This window comes from Hirundo rustica, chromosome 1 (assembly GCF_015227805.2).
Source record: "Hirundo rustica isolate bHirRus1 chromosome 1, bHirRus1.pri.v3, whole genome shotgun sequence".
Classification (NCBI taxonomy): domain Eukaryota; kingdom Metazoa; phylum Chordata; class Aves; order Passeriformes; family Hirundinidae; genus Hirundo; species Hirundo rustica.
The window spans coordinates 127,691,298-127,715,655 of record NC_053450.1 but is presented as its reverse complement, the minus strand read 5'-3'; the positions used below and the strand labels follow the sequence as shown (position 1 = coordinate 127,715,655).

Sequence of the window (24,358 nt, the reverse complement as noted above, 5' to 3'; positions counted from 1 at the left end):
ATACAAGTTGATATTTTCATATGGCATTCAATAGCCTTCTCTAAAACTGGGTAGAAAATAGAAATAATTGCTAGAAGACTCCCCATTTGTTGTAAGTCAGGATGTGAAATCATGGAAATATTGCTCAATATAAAAAAAGATATTTTTAAAGTAAATAAATTTTATCAGTATTTTAAAATTAAGGAAATTATGTTAATAATATAATCAAATAACGCATATGTAAAATGAAATTGCTGTATGAAATATTTATAAGTGTATATCACTTAGAAGAGAAGTAACCCATTGTGCTGGTGGGAGTTGTTGATAATAGAATATTTGGAACTGATGTGCTAGAATTAGTTTTCAAAACATTTTTTCTATCTCCTTTGGAGGTATGAAGAGAATTTTTTCCTCAATCCAGATCATGTCATTCTTATTTTTCATACTAATCGTTAAAACTTTACAACCCGGGAATTAATCTTTAATTTTTCAATGGATGTATTACATGAATTGTGAGAGTATGAGTCCTGCAGCAGATAGGAAACACAGAGAAATCCATTTGGATCATGTCTTTGTAATTATGTCTTAAAATTCTGGGTATATATATCAATATAAATATAAGAAGAATTAGATTGTTTTGTAAGAAATTCAAATGAATTCTAGTTCCCATGCAAATAGCATTTGAGAAAAACAACAAACAAAACTGTCACTATAACCTACTATCATATATATATGAACATAGATATATGAACCCACGTATTATTTACCAACTTAAAAGATTATGGAACTATAAAGCCTAAAAATTTGAGAGAACTTATAAATTCAGTATAAGCCTATACCTACCAACATTTTAAATTATTTTCAAACAACAGGAATTCGAATTTGGAGGAAAACCCCCTAAATTAAATGCTTAAATAATTTATTAATGACTCCAAACATGACTAAAATTTTCTTCAAAATATTTTTTATTTAAACCAATCATTGTTAATCTAAATCAAAAATAAGGAAGCATTTAATGCAGACATAAAGGTACCCGCTAATATAAACCATGCCTTCAACTCTTTGTGTTTAAAAAAGTTTTTTATTTACTAGAATCTTAAGCAGGGCACCCACCAGAGAACTGACTGGTCCATCCTTCAAAGTTTGGTTTACTAACTCAAGAGTGCCTTGAAACTTTAATATAACTAAATTCAAAGGTAAAATTGTTCAGATAGATTGCTAACATATAAATAAACTTTAACAATTATGAATAAAAAGCAGGACATAATTCATAAAATTTTACGCACACTATCTACATAAGGATGTAACAATATAGAATTTTTAGGCAAAACTTGTGATCATTGATCAAATTAAATCAGTAAGTAGCAGCATTAAATACATTGCCTTCATCAAGGTACTCAACTTTTCTATAATCTTGTTATGTAGTTTCTAAAGATGTACATAGTTTGCTGTTTCACGCACATCACATAATTATTCCAGTATCTTTCTATTATATTTAGGAATGGAATTGTCATTCAATATTTCACTGTTCTGCAAGGAAATGACAGCAAAATTCCCAAGTGAATGGTGTTAGTCAAAAAATGCCTTGTTGTTCTGTCCTGCCATCCAAACTGTCATCTGAAACTTTCAGTGCTGTATTCTTAAACTGCACTCATTTTTAATTTAAATTTATTTTTATGTGCAATTTTAGAAGGCAAATATCCACAAGTATCCAGGTGATCTCACAGTTCTTGGAGACGGACGAAATAAAGCTGACAACAACCCTGAGACACCACAGTTCAAAACAATGCCTGCTAGCTGAACTAAAATAATAACTGTTAACTTTAGAAAGACCCATCATTCGTACTTTATCCCGCATTAGGTGCGCTGGCATTAGAAAAGTATATTTGTTAGCCAGTTTCATATGAGAAAGAAATGAAAGGACTATTGTTGTAGTTAACTGTTCATTTTCTATACACTGAAGCATGAGACAGATCCAAGACAAAATGAATAAAGGGGTAGTAGCATTTTTGACAGAAACTAGGAAACACTAATCAAGGACTAACTGTCGAATGAATGAAATGAAAAGGCTAATGTGCTTACTCACGCATAACAAATGCAAGGCACAAACAAGCTAGGGATCAATGCCCACTGCAGATGGCAAACAGGCAGTTGTTTCCATGCAAGGTTGATTTGATCAAAATTTTCCCCTCCCTGAACATTTTCTGACTCCAAAATGAATCAAGTGACTTAATGAACAGAGAGGTAAAAAAACTAATACAGCCAGCTAATTTTGACAGGCACAGCACAAGACAGGCATACATCAGGTCATTTTCACTAAAAAAATTGCTGAAGAGCTGCTTTTATGGATGGAAACTGTAAACTAGAAAAGTAATTACACACAGATAAGCTCAAAAGTAGGGGAGCTGCTAAGACTTCATTCAGCTTATATTTTCCAATTGTTCTTTCAAACCATCAGTTGAATCTGAAGCAGGGTCCTCAGATTCCCCAGCACAGGGACCTCTTCTCAACCATAACTCCCCACTGCAAAAAACCCTGAAACCAGCCCATGCTGTGTGTGCATTAGGAAAACAGTCCTCTACTTTGGGGGGCGGGGGAAGATTATAATAGAGAAAAAAACCCCAAAACCAACCGACCAACCAAAAAAACCCCACCCAAGGAACTACACTTAGTTTTCTGTTTTTCCAATGTCTGTATTCTTGTACTTGTTAAGACAGTAGCATATAAATTGGTATAAGTAAATTGAAAGCAATGGAAGAACTGAAAGTAATAGGAACTTGAAGAACTGAAAGTAATAGGAACTTGACAGTGAGTAGGAATATAAGTACGGTCTCCTAAGAGCTCCTGGAATTACCAGATGCCATCCCTGAATCCTGAGGAACAACCATCAGAAATTTCTTGGCTTAGGAGAGTGAAGAGTCCTTCATTGTGAGATTTTTTGCTACATTTGTAACACCACCGATTTTAGCAGACTTCATTCAGGCATTTCAAGTGGGGGCATCTAGCCCAACTATTTTAGACATATAACTGTTGTTGGACCAATGGAGAAATTAAGTATTTTTTGTGTCAAAAGCTACTCTAAAATCACTTAATTAACTATACAGAAATAGAGTAATGGTATGGTAAACCAAATATAGTTTGCAAATATGCTGAGCTTTCCTGGTACCTGATATTGTGAATGGCGAGGGAAAGATGAGAAATTATTTTTGTGTTTTACTATAGAACTGATGTGAAGGAGAAAACCCAGGATTCAGTAAAGCAAACTCACATGCTTCGTAATATTACCTGGCAAACAGAATAGAATTTTTAAACAATGATCATTCAACAGTCTGGTCTATAATTAATATAATCTCTCGGATTCACATATTAATTTTTATTAGTAAACTGATTTGCATCCTGGCCTGAAATACAATTTTCCAGCATTACTATATTTGAATAGAAATGTTTTCCAGTTTTACGGGTCTGTTTGCATAACAAAATGCAAACATATCTAAAAATGGCGAAAATTTTATTCGTAGTAATAAATCTGAGGAGAAACAATGTTGTCAAGCCGAGATGAACGGGGGAGGAAGGTCTTACGGCATCACTCTAATATGAAACTATCACCTTTCTCTTCATCCACATTTCGGTCACAGAGCTCATTTTATACCTCTAATTGTAATACATTTCACCAAAACCATCCAAGAACTAAGATTTTTTTCCAGGAGCAGTTTTGCACCAGAATTAATGTTGGGTGGGTGCAAAGTAATGCTGAATACAGAGCATCTACAACAGAACTAAGCAGCCAATTAGGCAATTTTGGGTTTCTAAGACTATTATATGAGTACTTGAGTTGTACAGCACTATTCTAAAATTCTGCATTTCTTTTTAAAGATATACAATATTTTTTGACATTCACACGTCATATGACAATAGCCTACATGATATTTTTTCTTAACTAAATTCATAGTACCATTCTAAACCTGAAAGAAACTAGCACACTGTGTGCTTTTTTGTATGCCCTCCTTGTTTAGATGGGTTCCACTCACTACTGTAGCATTCAGAAACAAGAGATTAAAAAATGGGTATTTGAAGAACAGAAAATGCAATTTAACCCAGTTTAAATCCTACAAATTTGTACGGACTCTTAAAAAAAATGTACCTTTACATCACACAAGTATTCAACCGGGACATATATGTGATGAACATGCAGACATATACACATATATGCACGCTTACATTGGAACCTGTTCAGGCTCTGAAGCAGCTGGGCTATCCTTATACCTCACTCAGGTTTGTTTTAAATCCTGACAGTGAAGATAAGATAGAGAATAGACAGAGCATATCTGAATCTACTCCTAGGAAATGGAAAAAATATTTTAATTGAACTAGGACATTTCTCAAAGTGACCTGCCAAGAAGAAAAGAAGCTTAAGTTGCTACACCTCTTTAATACCTTATGATTGACTTACACACATATATATTCATCTTTTTAATGGGTATTAGCATTACCGGAAAGCAATCTGAAGCAGTCTTTTCAGAGGAGTAACCTTATACATTGTGAATAACCTTATAGAAAGATTAATGCATTTAATATATGGCTATCTATAAGTTTGCTGTGATTAAAATTTCCATTAAACAATAATTTTTATGCTGGTGAACAAACAAATGACCAGTGTGCATCTTCTTTGGATACAAATGGTCTGATTATTTTTTTTCCTAAGATGCTTCTTTAATTAAGGCTTAATGGATCCACAAGGCTAGGAAGCTTAAGGGATAATTCAGCAACCTGTAATCTTTGGATCAGAATGCAAATCTAACCTGAACAACCAGTTAGCTCACGTCAGTTATTAATGTGGTATAGTACCGATGTACAAAAAATATTACTGAAAACAAATGAAGAAAGTTTGCTGTGGTGGCTTAAAATTAATTTCTAGATAATTATTTTCTAGATAAACAAACATCCTCACAATTCTGCATTCTAATTTCTGTAAATATATATAAAATACAAAAAACAGAGGTATACCCTTCATTTTTGCATTTCCCACCCCTTAATAACAATCACAGATAAACAAATCATATTGAATGACCAAGTCTTGAAAAAGGTAATCAGCCTTATTTGAATCAAGCTGTCAGTTCACATTTGACTCCCAGGTTTTTCATTAAATTACATTAATTAACATGAGAGGGAAAGGGATTTTAAAAATATTTATTAATACATTAGGTTTTGGTGAAACATTAGTTACTATAATTGTATTAGTTTCTACTGATATTTTGGGTCTGTATAGATGAGAACAATGGTAGTTTGAAAATGTCAGAGCAAGAAGAGATTACAAGCACTTCTTAAAACAACTTTACTAAAAAATACTGATAATTCACTTTCTTAAGAAAAAAATCTGAAAACAAATATGTGAGAAATTTGTGTTCCTGGCCTTTCAAGAAGATCAGAGAAAGTGTGAAGATAATTCTATGTATTTTGTTTTTGATACACTCTGATGGTCAAGTTTAAATACATTTCAGCAGTACAGGTATTGGAGTAAGTCAATAAGTAAGTCAAGTGACAGTTCATACTTTAAGTACTCATTTAAACAGACAATATCTCAAAACCCAGGATAGACTATCAGAACCACAGTATTTATAAATGATAGACAAAAGACCAGAGGACGGTATATCTGGAAATGATAACAAAAAAAGAACTGAAACAGTCCTTCAAAGGTATGCATATTCCATCTCCCTTTTTACTTAAAGTCAGAATTCTGTTGAGTTTCTGACAATTCTACAGGAACAAAAAAATTGAATCCATTTTGCAGGAAAAAATGCGTCTGTGAAAAAAACCTCAGCCACCCCTATGTTCTGCCTGTGTGTAACTCCATAAATTGTAAGCACATACAGCCATTGACTCTTTGGTATTTTCTACTGAGCAGTTTATACAGGGTGACCACATGTTCCAGCTGTGTAGAGACCAGTCCTATAAGATAATCCTTTGTACCAGTATCTCAAGGATTTTCTTTGAGGAGCTATTTTGGGTTTTAGAAACTGACAATACATTCCTATGCACCTATATTTTTAAGTCATTAATCAAGTGCAAGACTGGGAGGTAAGACAAGCTATTATCAGAGCAGATGTGTCACGTGCCCCACAACTGAATGCAATGCAGAAGACATGTACCCTGTAAGATGATCTCTGCTGAGGATACACTGTGCTACATATTCCCTTCTTTATATTTGGTCAACCTAAATTTACTGTAACTAGAGAAGGGTCCTTCTACGTCCATGCTAAGTGTTTATGTGGTCACTAAAAAGAGAAGGAGAAAAGTGATCATATGGCAATTAGCCAACATAGCCATATAGACAGTGTATTAAATATCTTGTATATTAAAAAGATTGCTGTGGTAAACCTTTAGTAGCATTTCTGATAACTGCTGATCGAGAACTATGTTGAAATACCCCCAAATTATCCTGCAAAATGAGTTTGAGCAGAACACAATCAAGGACACAGCTTAGCCTGAAAGTCAATATAAGCATCACTATGCAATGCAGTTGCTTGTTGCTTTAGATGTTCTTCAGAGAAACACAGAAATGGCTCACAGGTGCCTTCAATAAAAAGCACAGGAACAAAGTTTACATTAAAAGCCTGTCTAGCTTGAAATGAACGCATCGACTTTCATGCCCAGCACTTCTGCAGTTCTTGGGAGAGAAAAGTAAGTGATTTGCTCAATTAGTAAGCATTTCTTTCATGAAATACTAATTAGCATTATCATATTAAAACTTAGGGAAAAAAGAAAATTTGGAATAAAGAATAACTGCTTGTGTAGTGTCTTGAAAAATTATACTCTAATGTGATTTTTCAAACACTCTCATAATAAAACCCCCAAAACATTCCCCAAAACCTCCCCAAAACCCCCAAATAAATATAAATCCCTTTGAGTATTTTTATTCTGAACACTAAGTTTGCATTAGAGTAGCATTCTCAGGGGCTGAATGTAGGCCCTTAATTTAGGTGGCTAAAGTGTCAGGATGATTTCCCCATCCTAACAGTATGCTGAAGAGTTAGAAGAAAGCTCTTTGGAAAGACTCTCTCAAAAGGCAGGTCTACATGTTTCTGTTCTGAATTGTCATTTCAAGATCTTTTGTTATATATCATACAAAAAACTGAGCACACCTAGCTTCTTACATTTATGAAGGTATGCCTGAAATGCAACAGTTTGAGCAATTCTCTGAAATCCTCAATGGGGTTCAAGCCAAATCTTGTATCACCCCCCATTTTATACACTCATTTTCTTGATAGGGATCAAATAATAAATGTTCACCTGACTTCTCCCTAGCAACTTCCCAGAACTTGTTAGTCAAAGCCTTGGCAACAGGGTCTTATAATTTTAATACATATTTATGCTATTCATTTGTTTCCATAGCAGGTATTTATTTTTATAAGAAATATGCAAACCACTAAAACATCTCTCATTGATTTACACTCTGAAAGAATATTTTTCTCTTAATTGAAAAAGGTCACTGTTTTCCTCATTCATTATGTTTTCTATTTGAAATTTAAATTTTTGCATTACAATATTATTTATTATCTTTCCTATTGGACAAACAAATATTAATTTATAAAAAACCCCTAACATACTCATAAATTAGGGCTAGATGTTGGATTATTTATCTACACACATTCACACTCTCTCTCTCTGCTGATTTACGACAAACTTTTTAAGATCCTCTCCCTTACATCTTTCATATAGCCTGTTTGTTCTGTCTCAAAGCTCCAGAAGCAACTTTCTTAACTTTTGTTTAGTATCTGCATTTGCTCTTGTGTTGCATCAATCAAAATATTTTCTGGATCCTTCTCCTTTATTTTCTTGCTAAGATGTATAAGGTTCCTAATTCCCACCTTTGTGAAGGTTCCTTCAAGCTTACTCCCTCCTTCCTCCTCTACCTACATTGGCCACATCCTTGAGTCATTAAGAACCTGAGATCCAGTTCAGACCCTAAGGATCTGTCCAAGTGTGAGGCAGCTGTGGGAAGGCAACAATACCAAAATGGCAGAAGAGTTATGTATCAAACTGAGACAATCCTATTTAACAGTGTTTGAAAATAACTGGCCAACTAAGAAGGCTCCAAGTAAGAGCTAGATTCATACGAGCTACTCATGCCAAGTTTACTCCCACCAGAGTGGTTTCTCTGAAAAGGTACTGCAGAAATAAATTAAATTGTTCATAACAATATTAGATGGAAGAGATTACACCCTAGGAGATCATCTTGATCACATACTGGTTTTACTGCTACCATTAAACAAATTTTTAACTTAAAAACGGAATGCATACTTCTTTTCATACACAGTGTAAGCGGTCAGATTGTCTTTTGAAGTGCAAAACCCAATCACATGCTACGTGTCAATGACAAATATTTTCATGAAAAACAAAGGGCTAGTATTCTCTGAAATATGCCAACCCAACAACTTAGTATAATTAGTTCATATGAACAGTTTTTGATATCAGCTGCTCTCAAGTTAAATAAAGCCCAGACCTTGCAGTAACAGCTACCTAAAACAAGAAATAGACTAAAAAATGGAACTAGGTGGCATTTTACTATGCATTTAGGGACTCAAAAATTTTTTCTCTATGAATAATGGGAACCTCCATTAAAAAACAACTTAAACATGCTACAGCTTAACGAATGAAATGCCTTTTCTGGACTTAATATTTGGATATATGGAAAAGTGTTAAAATATGTCCAAATACGAACATGTGTTCGTGGAAGATGAATTCAAATTTTACACAATTAATTCACATATATTTTCCTTCCAAAACAAATCAAGCTTTTTCTATAGCTGCTTTGAATAAATAATTTAGATATGCAAAATGTTTTACAGTGATGATCTATCCAGAGCACAACATACAAAGGTTCCGCAGTAACTATCTTTATAGATGCTGGACATTAAAAGGATTTGAGGTTAAATATATTTATTTACTCCATAAAGCAGTTCTATGCTGTGCAATAAAGGGAATAAATTACAGGCTATAATCAGAGTATTGATACTTAGGGACAACAAAAAACTTGTTCTTTATTGTACTGAAAACACTAATAATTGAGAATGGTAAACTTTTATTTAACAAAATCAACATGGAGTTAAAAATGGTTTCCACTGAAAAGGGAAAAATACCCAGCAACTTGAGAAATTACCAGTTATGTATTTCACTCTTGGTTTATGTGAAACTGTTTCACTAAGCAATCCCATAGCAAAATAAAAAATATCGTTTATGTGGTCAGAAACCCAGGAAAATGCACTAAACCCCTTTGTTATGACTTAACATGTACAGAATTTTGAACCCAAGAAATAAAAATGTTCAAATTGCTTTCAAAGTGCTGACTTAATCTTCACAGAGGGTCAAAGACACGCCTTTTCATCCTTTTCACATCCCAAGGATCCAAATTTGCAGAAGACTAGTGAAAAAGTGGAGAGTAGTAGTGAAACTGAGAAATTCCTTCAATTTTTTAGCAAAAAAATTCCCTCTCCCAAGAGTGCACTTGCATAATGCTTTTTGCCTAACCATCTGGACAGACTCAGTGCGTCATGGTTGTTTAGCAACTTCGGGCTTTCATGGTAGCTTTGAATATATTATACCAGTATCCTATTCTCAACCTCAAATTGTTTGGGAGGATTCTATATCTGCATAAAAACTCTTTGCATAAGACCCATTTACTCAGGATCTCCAACACATATGAAGTTTTCCAGAAGGCTAAGTTGTTTACACTAAATACTAGGGGACAATTCCCGAAATTAATGATCTGCTATACAAAGTTACTCCCCAAGTGATTAAACTAAGGGTGCAGACTCCTGCATTGCAGAGGCGGGATGAGCAGACTAAGTTCAGGACACAACTAAAGCATACGGTCAAAGTTACGTCCACAAATTTTCGCTGCAAACAAAATGAATGGGGCAGTTTCTCTGAACTCTAGGCCAGACAGTTATGCTATAAATATACTTTACAGGTGGAGAACTACATTGTTTTCTGACAATAAATCAATCTGCTTCATGAGAAAGAAGATGTAAAAAAAAAAAAAAAAAAAAAAATCTCTGGTCTCAATGAAAGCATAGTAAAATCACCTTTCAGATTTTTATTTTAAAAAACAACAATGCAGTAGGCTGAAAGCTGCTCCCAGATTTTTATAAATTTGCAAATCAAAGAGCACCTGTTTGTAAAGTGCTGCTTTGCTCAACTACTTAAATAATGTAATCAATACTAAATGACAAGCTAGAATTCCCAAATTTGCTGCACAGTAAGCAGACACTTGTCTTGCTGATGTTTGTAATAAGTAATCCTTATAATGTTAGCCAAGACAAATGTTGTTAATATTAACTTTTACTCAGGCATAAATATCACATCCATATGACATCAGATATTATCTCAGAGTAAGATAATCTTAATGTTTGCAACTATTTTGTATAATAAAAGCATTAATAAGGGCAATGTAAATCATTTAAATCCTGCTTTTATTACTGGGTTTTTTGTTTTTTTTTTTTGCTAATGAACAATCAAAACCTATTAAAAACATATGCAATTTAAAGATCAGTGCAAACAAAATGTTTCCAAACATTTGCAAAAGCCTGGAAGCAGAATTAATCTTTCTTTTAGTTTCAATTACGTACACTGTATTCAAAGCCACTTCCTAGCCAGAAGAAATGTACTGTTGAGACACTCTTTTAAGGACAAAGGATGTAACACACATTTCAGAATCACAATCACAGAGTATTTTGAATTGGAAGGGACCCACAGGGATCATCAAGTCCAGTTTTTAAGTGAATGACCCATACAGGAATAGAACCAACAACCTTGGCATTGTTAGCACCATGCTCTAAGCAACTGAGCTAATTCCAGTATCCTTCTGATAAAATGAAAATTGCCATTCAAACTACCATGACTTTCCAAATAATTATTGAACTATCATCTACATCAATTTCAGTGTTATTGCACAAATTGTAAATTATGCTTTCAGAATTACGGATGGAATATAGTCTTTTGAAAGGACAAAGAAATCTATAAAAAAACCAAGATTACAATTTCAGCATTTAAAACCTACACAAAATAATTCAAATAAATGTTATGACATTTAAGATAATGAAACCCTCCATTTATGCCAATGTGTCCTACTTCACATGTAAGGAGTCAGAACAGATGTCCAAATATTGTAATGCCAGAGAAAAGTTAGGGCATATCTTGATTAATACTCTCAGAGCAGTCCGTGGTGTCTCTTTAAAATTGGCATGAGTTACTTCAAAATATCTATTCAAAATCCATTCTAGGAAACACAGCTAGACAAAGTGTTCCCAAGACAAAAGGAAAACAATAAAGCTCTGTATAAGCCTTTTAGCAATGTAAGCTGCATATTATCGACAGACCATTCATTGCAATCAACAAATGATTAATTGCAAATTTGTTGCTAAATTGACCACGAAAAAGACAAGCTTCAGGGTACTGTTAAAGAGGAAAAACTTATGTTAAAAATGATTGGAGACTTTTTGTAGTGAATTAATTCTAATCAATACTCTTGTTGACTGCACAGTGGAATAATGACTTCCTTAAATAGCATATGTACCCATTATTGTAGACATTCAAATTAATATTTAAGCTAATACCTTCTCTTTTTTTGCTCCTTTTGAAACAGCATTTTTCAAATTTCACCTTTAAGAACAACAGTCTATGATAAACAAATTTTTTGCAAAGTCTAATAGCAATCAACTTGGAAGACAACATGCAGGAAAAAACAGAATACAAAAGTAATTATGTTTATTTAGAGTATTTACATGAAAGTCTTCTTTTTAATTACAACTGGCAAGGATGAAAAAATAGTTGCCTTTAAGCATATCTACTTTACAAACTTCTGAACAACTATGCAATCATTCTGTTTGGCAAAAGATTGGACGTCCTGGACGTCCCCTTTTTCTCCTCTTGCGGATGCAGTCATATATCTAAAACTTAACCCTTTAATGATACTTTCATTCCTGTGATGGTCAAAGTACTAGCACAAAATAGACATGAGTTACTGGGGAGGTTACTTTTGTCATACCAATAGTATTTTGAAAAGTGCTTCTCTTCTTGCTTTGACCAAAGCGAGTTCTCAATTTTTTCTATAAGACAACAAATTTCCATAATTTAAAAACACTGCTATTGACAAAATAATTATTTAATTATTTAAATACATTCACAGGTAATGCTCAAATTACTGTTTTGACAATGAATGGACTGAATGATATGTTTAAATGTATCTCATTAATAAAAACTTTTGGAAATCAAGTTTCCTACAAATGTGATTTAGGTTGAACTGTACAGCTGAACTATTATATTATTTTATATTTTGGGGGTATGGGGTTGGGGTTTTTTTTGTTCTGTTTTTGTTTGTCTGTTTGTTTGTGTTTTGTTTGTTTGGGGTTTTGGTTGGTTGGTTGGTCGGTCATGCTGCTTCTTGTATGACGGGAGAAGACACTTATTTCAGGCACTAGAAATCTGTCTTCTACTCCTAAACTACTCCTGTAGTGTATATTAAAAAAACCAAAAAAATTCAAACAAACAAACAAAACACGTGTATCTATATATTTATATCTATCTATCTCAAGGAAACAAACTTGAAAATACTGAAATTTCTCAGACTCCAAAGGAAATTATAAGATTATCTAAAAAGCACAAAGAGACTATCCAAGGATACAGTTCAGCTGTGAAGCTGTTGACAAACTGAGTCCAATTTTGAAATGTCTAGCAGGCCTCATTAAGTTTTCTGCTTTAAAGACCTCTGAAATATTGTTTCCTTTAGAGGCACTTAGATCACATAAAGACTCCACAATACCTAGCCTGCAGAGTCTTAGACACAGAGTAGAACCCAACCCCCAAATCTATACCTAAACTTCTATACAATCAGTTACTTCAAACCTTCACTCAAAATCCCATGTTTTATGATTCAACTGTATCTGGCTATATAGGTGGCTATAATGCTTCACTGGAGCACTCAGGGAAGCTCCTCCACTGGCTTGGCAGCCGAGACCTGCAAGGAAGTACTTGCATCTATTCTTTAAGAAACCTTAGCAAAGCCTATACAGTAACTCCACCTAGTCTAGTGTCCTGTTTTCTGTTGGGCTTAAAAGTTGGTTCTTAACATAAAATTTCAAAAGGTAAGCGTCAAGTGGTACTTACCCAGTATACTCTCTCAGGCCCCCTAAATCTTTCTGCTAAAAATCCGGACTGATAGAAAATTGAATTTCAACAAACGCAAATGCAAAGACTTGCATCTGGGTGGAATAAGGCTACCATACAAGCTGGTGCTGAGTGTCAAGCAGATCTGCAGAAAAGGATACAGTGGTCCTTGTAGACTATAATGTGAACATGAGTCACCAGTGTGCCCTTACAGCAAAAAGAGCAAACAGCATCCTGTACTCCATCAAAAAGACTGCATCCGCCATCCATGCACATGGCATTGACCCTTCCTTTCTGTCATCACTTGGGATACCACATTTGGAGCACTCTTTGGTCTTGGGCTTCTCAATACTGGAAAGACATGAACATGGACACACCATATCTCTAAGTATCTGAGAGGAAGGTGGCAAGATGATGGATCCAGGCTCTTCCTCCTGATGCCAAGAAACAGGACAAGAGGCAATGGGCAGAAACTGATGCCCAGGAAGTTCCACCTGAATATGAGGTGATCGAGAAGGTAAACTTCTTTACTGTGAAGGTAATCTTCTTTACTGTGACCTTGCATTGGAACAGACAGGCCAGGAAGAGTGTGGAGTCTCCCTGACTGGAGATACTCAAAGCCGTCCGGACACAATCTTGTGCCATGTGCTCTGGGTTGGATCAGAGGACACACTATTGTCCCTTCCCGTCTGACCAATCCTGGGATTCTGTAATACTGTAATATATTCGACAGAGGGACAGCAGGCTGCTCAGGCGCTGAAGCACACACCACTTGAGCAGAACTTGAAGCAACTTGTTCAGCCTCACAGAAAGCTGGTGACAGGAGACTTTACTGCTGTCTACCTGATGTAGAAAAGATAGATGGACTCTTGTAAGAGGTGCACAGGATAGAACGAAAGGCAACAAGAAACCAGTTAAACACTGCCCAGACAGGTTGTGGGATCTACATTCTTGGAGATGTTCAAGGTTCAGTTAGAGAAGTCTCTAAGGAAAGTGATCTGATCAGACTTGCTACAAGTAGGGTGTTTGTCTAAGGATCTCCAGAGGATCCTTCTAAAGTAAAATATTCTCTGAGAGCCAGAGGTCTCTGCTGAATAGTTCTTATCAAATGTTCCTTCCATGAATTTCATGGTCTCCCGATTCAATGAACTGCAAGCATTTTTAGAGTACTGCAGTTTAATTACATGCTGTATAGAGAAATACTTGCCTTTGTTTGCCTTGAAACTGGAATCTAGTAGCTTAGTTTGGTCCCTGTGAGTTTTTATATTGGAAGAAACAGCAAACAAATTGACCGCCAACCCTCTCCTTCTAACTCATAATTACATAGACCCCATCACCTGTTTTCTATACCAATAGAATTTAGGTGACATAACTGCTCTGATGGAAGCATGCAAGGAACAGGGCAGACTGATAGGGTGGTTAACAATGAAGGAATTAATTCAGAAAGTCCTTCTCATCCATTTTGCATGGATTAGTTTCACAGTACATGGAAAAAGAATTTAAAGAAAGTAGGAATAACATTTCTTGACTAACAAGATGAGTCTTTACCCATTCTGGTTCCACAGGGATATCTCCCTAAGTTTTAAGCATATAATTATTTCTTCTTCATTTTCTTGAATATAATAGATTCATTTATAAAAGGTTTCTTTAGACACTAGCTTAGGAAAATAGTTCCTGGGACCATTTAGAATAGTAGAACAAAACAGTTGGAAGGCATCTACAATGGTCTCCTAGACCAACTGCCTGAACCCTTCAGGTTTGATCAAAAGTGAAAGCATGTTACTATGGGCCTTGTCCAAATTCCTCTTAAACACTGACAAGCATAGGGATTCAACCATCTCTCTCTCTAGGAAGCCTGTTAGAGGGTTTCTCTGCTCTTTCCTTAAACAAATGTTTCCTCATGTTCAGTTTGACACTCCTGTGACTCAGCTTTTCACCACTTCCATGCATCCCTTCATGGGATACCAGGGAGAAGAGATGAGCACTTCTCTGTCCAATTTCCCTCCATTGAGAAGCAATAGAGAGGAATGAGGTCACTCCTTGGTCTCCTTTTCGCAAACCTAGACAAAGGCAGTGTCCTTAGATGATCTTCACAGCACATGCCTTCCAGCCCTTGCACCAGCTTTGCTGTCCTTCTTTGGACGCATGTGAGCACCCAAACAATCTTCTTAAATTGCAGGGCCCAAAACTGCACATAGTACTCAAGTGAGTCTGTGCCTATCTAAAAGCAGTTCTGTAGCTTTCTAGGTCTTCCTTCATTCACTTCTTGTAAACTACAGTTTGCTTCCCCTGTATTTTTCACTTTTTTTCTTTTTTTAGCAGAAGATTATTGTGTGCTGTATGTACAAGCCAATGTTAAAGCTTTTGTACCATTCTGCTTAAAAAAAAACCAAAAAACACAGCCAGCAGTAGAACCATTCCTCAGAGATATTGTCTCTACCAGCTAAATACTATTAATTATAACTGATTTTTGGTGTTTTTCACAAACCTGAATTGTCCAAGAGCAGGAGCCTTTATTCGCTGCTAGCAATAAGAGAAGCTTATAATGTGTTTTCAAAATATTAGTACAAAAGACAACAAAATGTTGTTTTCTTAACTAAGAAATGAGGAATTATAGGATAAATCTGTGTTTATAGCCAAAAGTACAAATGTTCTGTCTAGTTTTCATTAAAGAGATATTAACAGCATGACTGTTAATATCTCTTTAACACGGAATGAAAAAAACCCAACACCTGTATGAACAAATAGCCTCCACTTGGTATAATAATGCTTTAAAACTTTGACTTACACTGTGTGTTCATAAAGAATATTTTTTGTAGGTTGCTGTTCCATTGGTTTTTTTTTTGGTCATTTGTAATTCTGATATGTAAACCAAAAAAACTGACATGCTATGTGAATTGAGTCGACTCTTTGGATTCCAGCTGGCTTGGCTGTATGCCTTTCTAATGGTAATGAAGTCACACAGCTGCTAGGACAATCAGCTGGAGTTCAGATCAGTAGCTAAATGGATATCGACTGACTGGCTCCTTATCAGGACTCATTAAAGTTCAGTGTTAACAAACTGTAGGGTTACATAGGTTTACATGGTTACAGCAAAGTAGCTTTTAAAAATGAACTTGTTGGAGCTGAAAAAAAAAAACCAACTCTCCTTTTTCTGCTTATAAATGTCACTTTGTGCTATTCAACTGAAGTAATGTTCAACCTTACTCCCAGTGAAGTGAAAGGAAAATCCCCATTCATTGGCATGGAAGTAAAACAAATCAGTTCCCAATGTTTTGGGGATTTTTGAAGAATGCTGCTATTCAAATTTCTTCAGAATGCCTTAGCTAAAGGGTCACTTGGTATTCAGCTATGTCCAATTTTCAACTCAGAATGCAGTGCACACTAGACCTGTCAGAATTTACCAGCTTTTACTTTGCCCATCAAATTGCTAGCATGTTTATGCCACATGAAAGCATGAAGTTCCACCACTCCCTCAAGAAGACAACTTTCTACTGTGAAAAAACAAGTAGATGTAAAATCTTGCTTTTTAGCATAACTGTACTGCTGCAGTATACAGGTATGTCCTGCCACTACTGTAGCTTATTCTGTGCAGCCAGTGCAGGGGGGACAGTTGTACCACCACAAAGCTTCAGTGTGAACACAACAGTTTTCAGTTGTGAAAACCATCTTTCCTACAGATAAATAGGAAAGTACTGAATATGTCAACTTAGAAAATCATTACTGCTATCTTTTTCACATCTACAGTTTTTGTCATCTCTTTTTACTGGACAAAGTTTGAATTATTAACCTTTATTAGAATGTGGAACGTGCAATGCTGCTTGCTTGACATACTAAAATGGGATAAAAGGTTGTACCAGTGTAGTGTGAATGTGCAGTAACGGACCTTCTAAAGCATTCTCTACATTCTTCAAAACTGATACACTCCTTAGACAACATTTCAGCTGTCATATATGAGTAATGGAACCAAACAGTTTGAATCATGGTAACAAATATCAACTCCTCTGTAAGTGAAAATTTCAGGGAGAAATAACAGCAGTTGAATAATAGCCTCTTTAAAATTAATGAAAAAAGAAAATTTTTTACAGATATTCAGGTGGTTAGGATTCTGGTCATGAGCTTTATGCATCACCTCACAACACAGGAGCTGTATAACATAAAATTAGTAATAAATTTACAACTTATACTTACCTTGTAAGTTCCTCTAAATAACAACTTTATCTTATCTTTATCGTGGTTTGTGCAAACAAGAAAATACCACAAATTACAAGCAAACTACATCCTGCACTCCAAACAGGATGTTTGGATGTTTCTGACTTTTGATCTCTTTGCTTTCCTTTTTGAGGTCTACCCAGCTCTTTCCCATTGGGTTTTCTCCAGGAATCAAAACCTAGTCAGTATCACTTATGTGAAACTAAGATGAAGGGCTTTGGCAGCATTTCCAGATTATAATCAGCAAAATATCATATCTCCCACTAACCAATATATGGAAACTCACCCACGTAAATGATATCATCCTCATTCAACTAAGCATGCTCAAACTGAGCAGTGACATTCATGCACAGGGAGAAGTCCACAGAAGGAAAAAAGCAATACTCCTACGGTTAATTATACTCAAAGACAAACAGGCAAATAATTGCTTTACACTTGCACATACTCTGAATTCTACATGTACGTCTTGTTAGAAACAAAAATATTATTTTAGTTTTGATTTTAAAATTATTTTAATGGCTATGAAAACTGGCAGGATGACAGCATTTTTTACATAAAGTCCTATATTTATCCACTGAGCTTAGGTTTCCTTGCCAATATCCTTTGGCTTTTACCTACAGGAGCTGCTTCTGCTGGCAAGCAATAAGTTCACTTCCATGGTTCACAGTTGAGGCTGTCAACAAATGTGCCAATTGTATAACATGGATATCTATTCAATAGAGAGGACTCAGCAGAATTATTCTATAGGTTGTATAAATGTCACTTGGTGATAACTTTTAGTTACTATATATCTCAGCTAAATACAATCCTGTAACCTGTTACTCCTCACAGAAACTTATTCCACAAATCAACCAGCTGACCACGAGAAGCCATTGTCAGATGACTTGCCTTGGTTCACTAGCAAGCAAAATTATATATAAGTTACAATTCTATACTTCTATCAATGCAAATATTCCTATTAATTTCTGTGAGCTTTTGATTAGCTCTTGCCAACTTGTAATGAATGAATATTTTTCAGATAGAAAGCAAAGAGAAACATTAAACTCAGATGATATGTGCTTTGTTTTTCCTTCTGAGGGTTTAGAAAAGGTAGCTTCAGCAGTAAGAAGAGTTAGGATGAGCACATAATCTTTTTATGTTTCTAATCACTGCAGCATACAGGTATGTCCACAGGACACAACCAAGTGCTAAAGTGGTGTCCAAAAGAGAGAGACTTCGTACAAAATAGGAACTACTTGCAGTGTTTTGCAGTGTAACCATCTAGAGCAATTGCTCTTGGCACAGGTCTAACCAATTTGTGAGCAGGCAAAATGCCATCAGAACAGATGGCATGAGGTACACAGCCAAATAGCCATGTATGTGCATCGGCTGTGGGTAGTAATGGCATGATTCCCAGCCATGAAGGTCTGAACAGTTGTCCATCCTGATCTTAAAAGCTCATGTTTATAGAGAAATGTCATCAATAATCCATCTTTGTACTAAATTATCTTTGAAATAAAAAATGTTTCTGAAGACGAAAATGACAGATAGTTGAGTTTCTGGAGAACTCCTCAGTTCATTTCTTTGTTGCTTCATTTAGCAATTTTTAAAAGAGAAAAAAACCCAAAACACAGTGATGAAAACAGGCTCCAGTTTCCCAGACCCTTTTTACTTGTTGCTTGCTGCTGTGGTAATAGTGTGCAGTAAAGATCTTGAGCTGAGGAACAGAGAATTAGCTTTGCGTAAGGGAGTTTGGGTCAGGTTATTCCTGTGCTCCAAAACTGCCCAGGATTTTATCAACATCCTCTTTTTTCTGGTTCCCAGATTATGTAACTTCCCCAAAAAATAAAAGAACAAAATGGGGTTTTTTTGCTGTGGAGTTTCACAGGACTTACATAAAGTATCATTAACACCCTCATGGCTAGGAACAGCCAACTGTACCTGGAGCTTTACAAACCTTTATCTTCCCATAAACACGGAACTACAAAACAGCTCTAATTCAACTTTGCCTCTAAGTTTTAAAGACAGTGTACCTCAGCTATGTCTGAAGATCCAAAGCTATGATTTTGCCGAAGCAAATTTCACTGGAATTCTTCAGTTCTTTAGCGCAGTTAATAATTATTAACCAGCTATTTTTATGCAACAGAATTAATTAATTTTCTGCTTACAAACTGCCCAAGAAATATTAAGCTATCTTTGTGATAATTAGTTACTTGAAATTATTTTATATGTCATTTCAGTGATTGGTTCTTATCCTTAAATCTCCACATATTTTCCTTATGTATATTTAGCATGGAGCTTCGTTTGTTAATTGTACGCAAAGGTTACAATGACAGTGTTTCTGTCCCCTGAGAGGATGAATTGAAATTCTGCAATCAAGACTTTGATACAAACATCTGCAATTTCAAGTTCCAAACTGAAACTCTGACAAATTCTGCTTTTCTTAAAAATGCTCACTGCTAGTAAATGTACCTCCATGAAACATAAACATTACCTTGCTATTTTATTTATCGTTTTAATTTTTCTAAATGTTGGGGGGGGGGGGGGGGGGGGGAATGCACAAGAGACAGACTCAGTTCTGTAAGCAGAATTGACCATTTAAGAAAAAAATAAAACATGCTCACTTATATTTTAAAATATGATACATACTAAACTTTAATCCTGTGATACATACTAAACCTTACTTTCAAACAACAATATTTGATTCTACGTTAGCATCAATCCAATCACCCAAGATTTTTTTGTTTACCTACTATGCAATAGTATCAATATTTACAGAAAATGTTGCCAGCTGCAATTCAACTAAATGATCCACCCTTACAAATTCACTGGTACAGAAAAGTGGTTTCTCTGTGGGTAACTTGGGCTGATTCAATAATGTACCTACCAGTGCTCAGTAGAAGGCACAAAAGACTGACAACTACAGTCTAAAAGACATGCCTTGAAGGATGCCTTTTGCATATGCCAAATAATCTGGCAGGTAAGAAGACAAATTTGGTGTCTCTGAAACAAAAGAAAGAACAACAACAAAAGGCCTACTACAGATTTCAAAGGATTCAGGAAATGGACTATAAACATATTACAGATTTCAGATTATCAAGATTTACAAATAAGGAATCAGAGAGAATTGTAGGAGTATGAGGTGGAAAAGCTGTGTTACCTTTAGCAGGTGCTTACTGTTAGACTTGTACAAGTAACTGACCAAAAGAGAGCAGTTTGCTTGAAAGGGAAAACAAAATTCAGGAGCAAAAAAGGAGCATGTAATCTGAAACAAAGCTGTGATTGTCAAGGACCTGCTAAAATAGCTCTTTGCTTTAGCTCTTCACTTCTGCAGTATGTCTTGAACATATTGAACATTTCAACCTTACAGAGAGAACCTGTCAAATCTTAGAAGGAACTAGCAGTTCAACTGTATGTAAAATAGGCTAGCATAGATGAAGTTTACATAAGCAAAACATATTTTTGCCCCAAGAGCTGAAAGTTTCAAGTAGTTTTCAGTTAGTGACAAATATATGGTTTGTTAAACCTCTTCTCCACACTGTATCTTGAAAAAAAAGTTTGGCTTAGTAAGTGGCATCAAAACCACAAATATTGCCTGCATCGTTAAACTGATCAGGCACACAAAGGAGAATAAATTATATAATACATGCAGATGACAGGGATGTTGCATGCTAAGCAGAAGGGTAAATATTTGGTGATGGCATCCACCCACCCTCTATAACACTTACCATTGCTGGGCAAGTAAAAGCCTTTCACATTTCCTGTTTGTCTAAGGCAGCTGTAACAACAGCAGATAGTGTAAATGGTTCAGGAATCCAAAAGAGGGCCCATTTCTCCTAAACTTGCCCTATTTAGACATGGAAGCCATGACAGATTTGACATTATGAGATGACAATGAAATGTTTATTCTATGTAGGAGGATACTGAAAAAAACCCAGATTGATGAATGACATCAATCTTTTCAGGCTAACCAAGAAAGAGCTGCAAAGCTCAAGAAAGAGCACTGATTAAAATGAGAAAGAAAAAAAAAATCAGAATGAAGACCTACAAGAAACTTCCAAATGACAGCTACTTATATCTGATGACCAAAAATTTTGGGCAAAAACATTCTGGAGATAAAGCGGTGAAGAATAGGAACCATGGAGATGTTAAGAAAGAACTTAAACAGTCATTGCTCAAGATGGCAAGAGCTGGAAGGCTGAACACACTAAAATAAAAATCAAAGGCACTGCTTATCAGAGATTATTATGCCAATGAGATACTCAACAAAATGGATTAAAAATGGTGTGGATGACTGAATATTAAGAAGGTGTTTTTCAAGCAGCAGAACCCATGAAGACTTTTTTTACTGATATGTCTGTTATGTTTACACACCAGCCTGTTATACTTACATATCTCTAACTCCCACGACAATTTTGATGGACAAGAAACTGTGCAATCTTCTAGCTTTCAAAACTAAATTCACGACAGTTATTGCATTATTGCTATGGATTAGACTGACAGCTGAATTCTGTCTGCTTTTCTTTCAAAAGCAAACTCTCTCCTACAGCAGCTACTGATTTTCGTAAATTATGGGGAACTCCACATGCCTTCACTTCTCTTAGGAGCCAGCCTGATGCTGACATAGATCTACAATATGCTCAGGGTACATTTTATTTCATTGGGATCATGTCCAAAATTAATGAAGCTGCAAAGAAGGCTGAGGACAAAAAAGAAGGAAGTTCAGGAGCTGTTTCTCAGAGTAACTCTTGAGCTTATCCACAGATAGGGAACGATGTATGGCACTACTCTTTTCCAGTGGTAAATCTAAATGTGGGTAAAAATATAAGGAATTGGAAATAAAAACCCAAGGAAAAAAAAATCTCATCTTCCTCTAATAATAAGGAACCTTTCTAACTTTCGCATTTCAGTATGGCACTGGGCAAAACCACATTCATACCAAGTCTTAAAACTAAAGCAGTATCTTCTACAAGAAGTGGACCATAAATTTCTATGGTGAAATCTAAGACATGCTCACAGTGAAGGGCAGGGTGTTTTACGGTCATTTAGCACCTTCTGGCAGTTGGAAAGTACTAGTGTGTCTTTGTGACCTTGCTCAAGTCACTTACAGGGAAACTGTCAACTAAAAAAATAATTCATACACTTCTGCCTCAAAATGACTTAGCTCCTGTTATTACGATTTGTCTGGTATTAGTATGCATAAATCTACTACCATTAGGACATAAATGAAAAATAATGATCTCCATTTTCCATTTTGCTAATATAGTGAAATTCTGAAGTCTTTTTCTGTATCTTAGTATTTACACGTGTAATTTCTGTTCTTAAGCATGAGTGTGTTAAGACAGCAGTGGAGGTTAGTAAAATTAATAAATACATTAAAAAATGAAAACCATTTATCTTCCACAATCCTTAAAAATTACAGTAGGAGATTTAAGTGGAAGCATAATGATTGAGACCACATTAACATCAGTATTTCAAATTGCCCAGATTTGGATTTAACTGCACACTCTTTCTGTTCTGAATCTAACTAAATCCAACAAGGGGACAATTACATACCTCAAAGAGGTATAATAGGACAATGTTAAATGATTTAACATCACAGAGGGAAAGGCAAGAAAAAATACTGTTCTGTTAGAATCCCTACATACAGACAATAAGGTTTATGTAGTCTAAAGGGCAGGACATCATCTCATCTCTATTACAAAGTGACTTATTCTATTTATGCCAACTGGGGAATTTTACAACATTTACTGTTTGGTTCATGCCAAGACAGCGGTGTATCAACTCTAGCTCACGGATGGAAAGTGTGACAATACGTTGCAACTTCAATTTTCAAGTGATTAAAAAAACCAATAGTAATTTTTTAAAAAAGGATATCTTGCAGGACATCTTGCAGGATGTAAATCAGACCTTTCTAGGGACCTTGGCAAATACCAGGCAAAATGTGCTTGTGAGATGGATCCAAATTGGAATCTAGCATTTGAATCAGCCTAAAATATAAATGGGCATGTCCTCCACACCACAGCCAGGCATAATATGGTTTTTATAATATTCCTCAGTGTCACTGAAGATTCACTCAGATTCACTTTGAAAACATATGTACGGCAATAAAAGGGTTATTCAAGTACCTTAAGCATCTGCTTTTGTGATTAGTATTTGAAAGGAGATGAGTGCTTCACTTGCAAGGCACAAAATGACATGGATTATAACAGGTACTGTTAATGACAGTATATGAATGTTTAATAATGCAGAGTGATTAAGACTGGGTCTGTACTTTATTATTCTATCTTCTACATATGTCAGAATGGCTTGAATACCTCTTGGCATGATATTTAATTAAAACTAAAAGTTAATTTTTCTCATTCACTTCAGGTGTAAGAGTTATTACTTATTATTATGCTGGGTTTCCTAAAATGACTTTCTTTCTTTAATTGATTGGTTACAGTGGGAATTAATACAACTTTGAGTTCTTTGTTTTGTCTACAAAAATGTAAAATATCGTATTAATTGACTGAATACTATTTAATATATTTATTTTAAAGGAGGGCTTTTTCCCCTCCCCACAGAGTTGCTATACAAAGAACTAGATTTGCAAAAGTTCACAAGTGATACGGCTATTTTCCAGAGGATGTGGCCCACATAAAGTGACTAAGACCTTTCATCCTGTAACTCTTTTTTCAGCTTCTTTGAAAAATCATAGAAGATGCATTTAATAGCTTTAATTAAAAAAAAAAAAAAAAAAAATCAAAAAAAAAAAAAATCTGGAACTAATTATTTTGTCCATGAATTTCCTGCCCAATGAAATTGACAGTAGCAAAGCTGCAAAAGGGACCATCTTAATACACTGTAAATAATTTCTCCTTCTAATCCCGTCTTGTCATGGTCATACAACAATAGTCTTGTTAAAAACCCAAATATAAGCAGCAAGAAACAAAACAATTTGATTTCCAGTCACTCTTTGGACTGAGGAAGGCTGACACAGATTGGTACATCTACTTTCTGTATTTCTTGAAGTCCCTAGTAGAAC

The 24,358-nt window shown here is 35.2% G+C and overlaps 1 protein-coding gene across 10 annotated transcripts in view; it reads right to left on the bottom strand.

Annotated features, from left to right (window-relative positions):
• DGKB (diacylglycerol kinase beta) overlaps positions 1-24,358 on the bottom strand; it is a 382,225-nt gene that overhangs the window by 137,886 nt on the left and 219,981 nt on the right. The gene's annotated exons all lie outside the window — the stretch shown is intronic.